The sequence below is a fragment of the Pinus tabuliformis genome, chromosome 6 (genome assembly GCF_031772625.1).
Source record: "Pinus tabuliformis cultivar Carrire ecotype Pingquan chromosome 6, CPIR1, whole genome shotgun sequence".
Lineage (NCBI taxonomy): Eukaryota > Viridiplantae > Streptophyta > Pinopsida > Pinales > Pinaceae > Pinus > Pinus tabuliformis.
In genome coordinates, this window is record NC_142292.1 from 123095210 (window position 1) to 123106167 (window position 10958).

At 38.3% G+C, this 10958-nt stretch overlaps 1 pseudogene; it reads left to right on the plus strand.

The window, feature by feature from the left end:
* The first annotated feature begins 6333 nt into the window (after positions 1-6333).
* LOC149257646 (phenylcoumaran benzylic ether reductase PT1 pseudogene) lies at positions 6334-7055 on the plus strand (annotated as a pseudogene).
* The last annotated feature ends 3903 nt before the right edge of the window (positions 7056-10958 follow it).

The window sequence follows — 10958 nt, forward strand, 5'->3', positions numbered from 1 at the left end:
TTTAGTTCTATGATCTGATTTATTTTTCGAGAGAAATCATCAGGCTCTTCATTTGACTCTTGCAAAAAATTCATGACAGGAAAAGCTAAATGTGTGGGAAATATAGCCTATTTACCATAAACGAGCTGAAAAGGAGATTTACATGTTGATCTTTTTGGTGAAATCATGTTTGCCCAAAGTGCATAAATGAGATGACTGTCCCAACTCCTTTTATGATCCTCCAATGTTTTCTTTATAACTTTAACCAAAATTTTATTCGAGGACTCTGCCAGTCCATTTCCCTGTGGATAGTATGGAGTAGAATGATGCAACAAGATTTGATATTTTTGACAGAATTCAATCATCTTGGTACTGTTGAATGTTGTTGCATTGTCTGTCACTATTTGCATGGGGCATCCAAATCTAGACAATATGTATTCTTCAATAAATTTGATAACAATAGTATAATTTGTATTTCTGACTCGAATGACCTCTACCCATTTGGTATAGTAAGTTGCAGCTGTTGAAAATAGCAACAAGAAATGCTAAAAATAGAAGTGCTAAACTGCTATAAATAGCATTTCGGGATACATTCCAATTTTAGTTAGTCCCTGAACTAAAATTGAGAATTAAAATTCGAATTTGATCTTAGCAACTGTTTGTAAAATAATTAATTAATTCATCTTGAGTTAATTAGTTGTAGGAAATCAAACATGAAGTCTATGTGAAGACATGCAACAGTTTCTCCATTGATTGAGGAAGTTATCCCTTGATTAAGGAGATCAGGATGAGTTGTACTTTGAGTTGTAATTAGTTAGCTCAGTTATCTGAGTTAAGTCCAATTAGATTAGTTCCAACAGTTTGTGGAACTGATTGTGAGTTCAGTTAGTTAATGCATGCATGCATGTAACTGTTGCACTTCAGATAACTAAATATTCTCTCATAAATAACTCATGCATGTCAGTTCAGTCAGAGACCCAATTGAGATGAAGTGATGGGACAGTGTACTTTCAGTTGCAGGAATATTCCACTGAGGATATCTCTTGCATGCAGAAGGAATTCATTCCTTGGAAATTGTGCAGTTACTTTTGAGTTTGATGGTTGTGTGATGAGGCCAATTCACACATGTGGCAGCATTGGACCCCAAGAGAAACTGCACAAGGAAATAGGAGGTTTGGAGGGCTGAGGGAAGGCATATGTTGTGTCTATTCAGTCTGTGAGTTGTATTATTCGATTGTACTTGAGAGCTAGATGGCTTGTGAGCTGAAGCTTTGTGTAATCTAAACATATTTCCACTTGTATGATATTACAGAGATCGGGGTTTTAGGCTGAGGCTTTCCCCAGAGTATTCTTTTGTGTTCATGTGTGATTTCTTTCTCATTCTCAGTTATATGTGTTCTATTTGATCTTGCTCATAATCGATTAAGCTTCCGCAAGCTTGTTATAGAAGTAGATTTTGTATTTTGCTTTAGTATATTGCATAATTTGTTGATCTACAGTGAGAAATTCTACATGGTATCGGAGCAAAGGTGATCAAAGTGAAGAACAGTATACAAGAAGGGAGAAGTTCGAAGTTTGAAGTTCCTGAATATAGAAATCGAGTTCTTATCACATCTCAATTTCACCAATGGCGTTCAACAGTTTAAGACTCGAGTATGCCCTTGATGGCAGCTCGAATTATATAGCCTGGAAGGATTGCATGGAAGCAGTATTAGAGGATAACAGTCTAAAGGACTTCATTGATCAAGAATTCCCCAAGCCAGCAGCAGCTAATGCTACAGAATTGGAAAAATGGAAGAAATGTGTGGCTAGAGCAAGGAGAATCCTTCTGGAGGGAGTTCGAGACCACATAGTCTCGAGTCTCCATGGGAAGGAGACACTGTTTTCAATGTGGAAAACATTGAAATACTATATCAAAACAGTAGCGATTAGAGGAAGCTAGCACTGAAAGACAAGCTTTGAAAAATCAAGTGTGAAAAGGGCGACACAATCTCTACATAACTGAACAAACTCATCACCTGCAGGGATGAGCTTGGAAGTATAGGGATCACGATAGTCGATGATGACATGGTGAGTCTAGCTCTCCTCAATCTTTCTAAGATTTGGCATAGCTACCAAGACTCGAGAACGACTTTGGTTGGATCTGATGCAGGAGGAGATAAGAAGGAGCACCAGAGATGGATCCTCATCAAAGCAAGATGATGAGGAAAATCTAGCCTTAGCGATTAAGGCGAGGAAAGGGAAAGGGAAGGTGTCCCATTCCAAATCCAGTTCTTCCCATGGTGGGAAGAAGTTTTACAAATCGAAAGTGTAATGCTTTCATTGTCATGAGGTGGGCCATTATGCTACGAATTGTCCACAAAAGAAATCCAAGAAGGGATCCTCAAAGGGATCAGACGATGAGGCACTAGCCTCACAGTTCGAGTTCGATTTCTCTCTCATTGCATGAATGGTTTCATCCATGGTGGGATGTGTTTGGTACCTGGACAGTGGAGCTTCATTCCACATGATCGGTGAAAAGAATCTTCTCAATACCTTTCAGGAGAAGGATCTCCAGCTGCGGATCGAGATGGGAGATGATGGAAAGTATCGTGTTTCAGGTGAAGGTACGGTTGCGTTTCAAAGGGAGCATGGAGCTCCTCTCACCCTGACTGATGTAAAGTATGTACCAGGTTTGAAGAAGAATCTTGTGTCCATTGCTATGCTAGAAGATAAAGGCTATGATGTAGTCTTTAGTAAAGGAAAGGTATTCCTAAGGCATATCGGCACTGGACAGACCAAGAGGATCAGGATTCGAGTAAAGAATCTCTACAAGCTGGAGGTAGACGACTGTGCTACATTGAGTTCCAAAGCTAAGTTAGTGCAGAGCCAAGATGTTGGCAAGCTATGGCATAGAAGATTGGGCCACTTGCACCATGGAGCCTTGAAGATCATGCAACAGATTTCTACCGGACTTCCCAAGGGAAAACTGGAGCAGACGGATACATGCAAAGGTTGTACCTTGGGTAAGTATGCGAAATCTTCCTTTCAGGATCGAGACAGTAGAGCTGGAGCAATCCTGGAGTGAGTTCACACAGATGTTTGTGGACCATTCTCTACAGCCTCCACCGCTAAACAAAGGTACTATGTTATTTTTATTGATGATTTTTCTTGTAGATGTTGGATCTACTTTATGCAAAAGAAGGATCAGACCTTCTTGAGGTTTTGTGAGTTTAAAGCCTTGGCAAAGAAAGAATCTGGAAAGAAAATAAAGACCTTGCGTAGCGACAATGGTGGAGAGTATGTCTCCCAACAGTTTAAGGACTTTTTCATTCCAGAAGGAATTAAACGGGAGTTGACGACACCCCATAACCCACAGCACAATGGTGTGGCCGAAAGGAAGAACAGATCAATTGTGGGAGCAGCTTGAGCGATGTTGCATGACCAAAGCCTACCACTGCATTTGTGGGCTGAGGCATGCAATACAGCAGTATAATTACAAAACAAAAGCCCGCACTCTATACTAGGAATGAAGACACTTATGGAGGCCTTTTCCGGGAAGCAACCAGATGTGAGTCACTTCAGGATCTTTGGATCGTCGGTTTATTGCCATGTGACCAAAGATGCCCGGAAGAATCTAGATCCAAAAGCTGAGTTGGGGATACCTGTGGGGTACATTGATACACCCCACAACTATCGAGTGTTCCTGCCTACTAGTCAGAGGACAGTGGTACGCAAATATCTGAAGTTCTACGAGCAGAAAGCCATGCGAGTATCACTTGAGAGGGAGCTCAAGTTGCATGCAAAGGAGGAACTTTCAGTCCTAAGGAGGAGGAGCCTCAGATTGATGCGAAGCAACCGCATGCGGAGGATTCAGGAGTGGAGACATCCACTCATGCTGAGTCTTCCAGAGATGGGTGGAAACGCTCAACGGAAGCTGACAGGTTGATGCTGGATGCGTGAGAGAATGTGGGACAGCCATCTTATTAGCACAGACAGAGGAGGTCGCCCGAGCGGTACACTAGTTACATGGCACTGGTTGGGGAGTGTGTAGAGTCTGAACCTTCTTCATTCGAGGAGGCAGTGCAGCAACCAGTCTGGGTTGATGCATTGGTGGAGGAGTGTTGAGCCTTGAAAATGTCATTCATTTCCATTACACTTTCACTATTATGTCCATTATATCACCTCCATTTCATCTCCATTTCACTACTATGTCACCACATTCATCCCACTTTCATTATCATTGGGCCACCTTTATGTTTTTCCAATCTTTATTATTTCTAAGCCTTTTAAGTGAATTTGTGGTTAAACATTAGAAAATAATGTGCATATGCTTATACCTAACAAATGGGTTGAGATTGTTGACATGTGTAGGTTGAAAGGAGACTTCTAGAAGACCCTTATGTGGCACTCTAAGGCCAAATTCGAATTTGGTTGGAAAGAATCATGGGATCATGAGGATATGTGTCACATCTCCTAATTGTATTGTAACTCTAAAAAGACATGTGTCTTATCAGTTCCTATTTTGATTAGGACTCTAGAGGTATAGGGAGAGATTCATGGACTATCACTAATGAGATGACTCTCATCTTTTTGTATAAATAGGAGATCTCTCTCCTTCATTTGTTAGTCTTTTTAGTCCCTAGTTCTTAAGTTTGTAGTTCTTCCTTGATGGCTTTTGAAATCTTTGAAGAACTTTGTTGTACTTTTGAAGAAATTGAATAAAGCTTTGATGTTCTCAACATAGAAGGAGATGTGAAGTAGATGTCATGGAGCATATTAGGATGTAAGGTAGAGTAGATTTCATTTTGTAAATATTGCTTTGTAGAATGTAAGGTAGATTAGATTTTTCATTCATGCAATTTTAATTCATGCAAGTGTGTTCAATTTTGCTTTGATTTCATAACTAGTGGCATGTGTGATCATCTTGTCTATGTTGCTGACCTTTATTTTTCTGCAGTTTGATTTTCATTAGTATCATTTCTTTAACTTGCACTTTACTTTCTGCTCTTAGATATCAAGTTGTTCATCTATTGATGGTTCTTTTTCCATAATCAAATAGCTTTATTGGAGCCAAAATATCACTTAGTACAGCTTGGTTTAGTTTGCTTTAAGACTCACATTGCTGACTTGTTCATAACTGTTCTCACATGTTAAATCTAGCTGAAAGGCAAAAAGGTTAAGAAAAGGTTAAAGTAGTGTGATTTGTCTCCTTTATGTAGTGTCACTTAGATTTCACATTGCTTAGATTAAGTTGATTCCATTTTCATTTTAAATCAGCAGCAGAGATACTGGGCCGGTGTCATTAGTCCTTTATTTGATGTCTTTATTTTCCTTTAAGCATTTGATTTCATAGGTGGTAGAGTGCCCCTGCCTTGTATAGTTGTCATTTTATTTTTGCATTTTATTTCACCATGTATATTAGCTGTACATAAATTGCTTTCAAGTTGATTGTAGATTAGTGATGCACATAGCCTTTTAATGAACTAATGACGTGATAGAATCATCTTGTCCTTTTGCTGAAGCAGCAAGGATACTGGGTCTCATAGTCATTCTCTCATTATTTGATTATTGCATTTTATTTCGATTGAACTAGTTGTATATTTACACTTTTGTTTAAATACTAACTCCATCAATAACATGTTTTAAGTTGCATTAAACACTTTAGAAAAGCAACAAGAACAAAACCCCAAAAACAACATAAACTATAAAACGACGAAGTAAGAGAAAGGTTAACTAAGCACATATGGTGCACCACACTTCATCAGTTTACGATACCCGGATTGATAATTTATGTAGAGCAATTTAAGACGTTAAATTGACTAGACATTTTGGCGCCGTTGCCGGGAAGTGTAATTAGGAGACCTTATTTCTTACATCTGAAAAAAAAAAGGTTAATAATTCTTGAGTATGCTATCCTCCTGCACTTTGTGTGATCTGGAGGATCAGAAAAAGAATTGTTAAGAAAAATAGGAGACAAAATAAACTTCATCACTTCAATTGATTCAAGAAAAAAAGAAGAGAAAAAAAAAAGGGGAGAAGAGAAAAAAATAAACTTCATTTCATTTCCATTTTCACTCCATGCCATCCATTTCATCAATAAAAGTTATTTCCCCATGATCATTTCCATTAAGATTGCCTAACTATATCTATTTAGCTAAGTGGTTGCTGTGACACTGGTTTCCGCAGCTGATACCGGTTTCTGCAACTGAGACCAGTTTCCGCAGCTGACACTGGTTTCCGCAGCCACCACTCTGTTTTTCAAACTTACAGTCAAGATGTTAGTGCAATAAAATGAAAATGCGGGTATGACTAAGCAATATAAAAATTCAAAAATTCAGAGAAAAAAATGCATATAGAAGTGAGTTTATATTCCCCACTGCACTTGTCGTTATCTTGTTGCAGAACAGTTAGAATTTGAAAGTAGACATGGGAAGCATCAGCCGAATTTTGATAATTGGAGCAACAGGCTACATTGGTCGTCATGTCGCCAATGCCAGCGTTGCTCTTGGCCACCCCACCTTCCTTCTCGTCCGAGACTCACCGGCTTCTGCTAAGCCTGAGAGAGCCCAGCTTCTGGACTCTTTCAAGTCTTCAGGAGCTAACATACTCAATGGATCATTAGAGGATCATGCAAGCCTTGTGGAGGCATTGAAGAAGGTGGATGTGGTAATCTCCACAGTAGGAGGAGAACAGACAGCCAATCAGTTGAATATTATCCAAGCAATTAAAGAAGTTGGAACCATCAAGAGGTTTTTTCCATCTGAGTTTGGGAATGATGTTGATAACGTCCATGCAGTGGAGCCTGCCAAGAGTGCATTTGAGCTGAAAGTCAAAATCCGTAGGGCAATCGAGGCAGCGGGCATCACTTATACATATGTCTCCAGCAACTTTTTTTTGCTGGTTATTTCCTTCCGACACTGTCACAGGCTGGCCTTACAGCTCCTCCAAGGGATAAAGTAGTCATTTTTGGAGATGGAAATGTTAAAGTTGTGTATGTGAAGGAGGAAGACATTGGAACATACACAATCAGGGCAGTGGACGATCCCAGAACTCTGAACAAGACCTTATACTTGAGACTTCCTGCAGAACAGTAGATCAAACAAGAAAAACGAATGCAGCAATAAAAACATCAACTCAGAAAGAATGCAGAACAGAGAATTGTTAACTCAGGAAAAATGCGTAAACAGCAGAAAAAACGTCAAACTTCAAACGTTCGATTTGACCAAAAAGAGACGAATTTAGAAAAACTAAAACATGGGTTTTTTTGCCAAGTGGGTTAATTAGATAACCCAGAAACCGTTTGAGGAAATTCGTGGCGGTCTGGGAGAAATCTTCGGTTCTTTGGAGCCTCTTTTTTGCCGCCGCGTGAAAAAAAAAAAACTGGATTTGAATTGATTAACTGATAGTTTGAATGCGTGATTCAACTCCGCATGCCTGAGGGAAGGAATTCTAATTGGGATCAACTACATGCTGGCATCTAAAACCAATTACATGCCTTCCATCTTATTCAATTCAAACCTGTTTAGAGACGTGTTCCAATTGAACACGACTCTCTGCCATTAAATCCCATGAAGTCGCTGTCGGTTAAATGTTGGGAGAAAATCATGTTTGAAGAACTCAGGGAAATGAAGGATTCCCTCGCATTTCAGATTACTCGTCCTAAAAGTCCGGATCAGTATACACCACTTGTGTCAATTTCTTTATTGCATTCTGCGTTTATTGTGATTTAGGGGTGAAAATGTATGCTCCACCAAGTGCTCAGGAAATGACTTACTATGAACATGTTCAGAAGCGCCATGAGGAGAAAGGTTGTTTGTATGCCTGCCTATTCACCATGTGCTGCTTACGAAACCTGCGAGTGCTGCATGGATATACTCTGTTGTTGCTGCCCTTGAGAGAGCAGAGAATGATGCGGTCATCTTCCCATATAGGAAATTCATGTCACAAAGAAAAAAAACAACAAAACATTAGGATTTGGACTCCAAAGGATCAAAATAATTTTGTTATGGACTTTTTGTCATATGATCCTCTGATATGATCTGAGGTTTTTTTAATAAATTTCCGATATTTATGAAAAAAAAAAAAAAATCAAAATTGATGATCGACTGTTTTAGCCACTTTCCGCAGCCAGCCCAACTTTCCGCAGCTGTTTTGTTAAACTCTAGGTTGCAGGTGTCATCAAGCAAAACAAGTCACATGGGTAGCTGGGAGAATGTTGGTACATGGATGGTGTCCTATTCATTCGATCAAATTTGATGAAAAAGACCCCGGTCAAAAGGAAGTCAAATTGTGTGTTATCAATAAGTCGCCACACTGAGTCGCTACATGTCAAGAAAAAAACAATAATTTTGAATCAATGAAATGAACAAGTTATTTGCTCACTTTTCTGAAGGTATTGATTAATTTTGGACTGATGATGAAAGATGAATGGCTAACTTTGTATTCAAGATTTTTAGCTACAGAAACTGTGCACATTCCGCAGCTAAAGTCCAATTCCGCAGCTGTTCTCTGATTCCGCAGCCAGAAAAACCTCATTGTTCAAATCAGCTTATCTTTCTCATACAAAATCAGATTTTGATGATTTAAGTACCATTGGAAAGATCTCAACAAGATCTACACAATGAGAAACCCATCATTTGAGTTTGAAATGGCAAATAATGAAATAAATTGCTGAAAAGAAGCAACATCAACTTGAGGCACTAATTCCAAATCAGGTATAAATTCTTTTGATTTTTCCTTTGAGAACTTGTTTCATTAATACAAATTCTTAGTTTTGTGTGTAAATATCATAACTAGAGAGATTGGCCATCTCTCTCCTTTGATAATCTTACATTCCATTGCAGAAGAAGTATTAGTTTTTTTGCAGGTTTCAGGAGGAAGGACAAATGACTACAAGAGAATGGTGTCTCTCTAAGAGACCAATTTGTTTCATAAGAGGATGATCAGCAACAAAGAGGAAATATGCTGATGCAAAATCAAATCCAAACACTTGAAAAACTTTCAGATACTATTGTCTCCATCACATCCATACTTCATAATAAACCATTCACCTTATTCCACTCCATACTTTCCACTTACATTCACATACACTTTCCATCTCTTTTTGTCCATTCATAACCCACAAATAAAAGCAAGAGGCTCATTCATATGCTTATTTCCCATTGCCATTTCTACTCTCCATTGCCATCTTCCATTTTCATCTTCCATTTCCTGTCATTTTCATTCCACAAATAAGCCCTGCTTCAATGCAAATTATTGAGTCCATAGTCCTTTGAGTCTAATTTCTTTGTAAAAACACTTTGAGGCTTGCATGCCTTAATGGCAAGTCCTCATGCTGACAAACAATGGGAATACATTAATGTCCCTTGTTCGTTAGATCTTCTAGGTGACTCGACATCAGCAAATTCATTCGTACCTAGCAAGATGAGTTTGGGCATCTTGACTCTCATTGTCATCAATGGTGAGAGTTCTCGTGTTGACTAGTGGCATCCATTAATGGCCACTAAGCCAACAATTTCCTACTATGTTCGACATCAGAACATCTTTTCACATAGTAGGAATTGTGCCAATGAGTTTTGAAGACGTGAAGACTATTATTTTCAGCATTTTGGAGCAGATTCAGCAAGTTTTAGTAGAAGCAATAAAAAGTCATCTTATCTCTCTATCCATGACTCCTCTTGTTCAGCCACTTGAAGAAGAATATGATCAGAAATTTTCAGCCACTACACATACAACTCATCCATTCCAAAGGGTAAGTGAAGGTACGGCATTTTCTAACTTTTGACCATAGAATTCCATAAAAAGCTAGAATGATAATTGTTGGAAAAACATTTCTCTTCCTCATTTCATAAAATTGCCAATACCATCAGTTGGGGGGGGAATACATTCATATTCATATCTTGCCATGTCCATATCATATTCAGGAGCTCACATACTTCCAACATATATTAATTATTACATTGCTATTATGAGCATACAATGGCTTTTGAAAAAGTGCTTAAAGGATAAGTTGGATACAAACAAAATCATGGTTGTCACACAAGAACCAACCACCATGCAATCCAATAAAGATATACTTTGCAACAATAATCAAAATATCATTATGCAAATTTCAAAGATCAAAGTAGAAGGCAACAACAAAGAAAAAAAATGGTTGTAACACAAGAACCAACCATGTTGCAATTCAAGTAAAACACTTTGCAGAAATATGAAGTTATCAAATGATATCATGCAAAGTTAAGCCAAAGCTCAAGGATCAAAAGAGTTAATGTAATATATATTGCATGAGGACATGCAATAGCTTCAGTTGGGGGGTATGTTGAGCCGTGAAAATGTTATTCATTTCCATTACACTTTCACTATTATGTCCATTATATCACCTCCATTTCATCTCCATTTCACTACTATGTCACCACATTCATCCCACTTTCATTCATTGGGCCACCTTTATGTTTTTCCAATCTTTATTATTTCTAAGCCTTTTAAGTGAATTTGTGGTTAAACATTAGAAAATAATGTGCATATGCTTATACCTAACAAATGGGTTGAGATTGTTGACATGTGTAGGTTGAAAGGAGGCTTCTAGAAGACCCTTATGTGGCACTCTAAGGCCAAATTCGAATTTGGTTGGAAAGAATCATGGGATCATGAAGCTATGTGTCACATCTCCTAATTGTATTGTAACTCTAAAAAGACATGTGTCTTATCAGTTCCTATTTTGATTAGGACTCTAGAGGTAGAGGGAAAGATTCATGGACTATCATTAATGAGATGACTCTCATCTTTTTGTATAAATAGGAGATCTCTCTCCTTCATTTGTTAGTCTTTTTAGTCCCTAGTTCTTAAGTTTGTAGTTCTTCCTTGATGGCTTTTGAAAGCTTTGAAGAACTTTGTTGTACTTTGTACTTTTGAAGAAATTGAATAAAGCTTTGATGTTCTCAACATGGAAGGAGATGTGAAGTAGATGTCATGGAGCATATTAGGATGTAAGGTAGAGT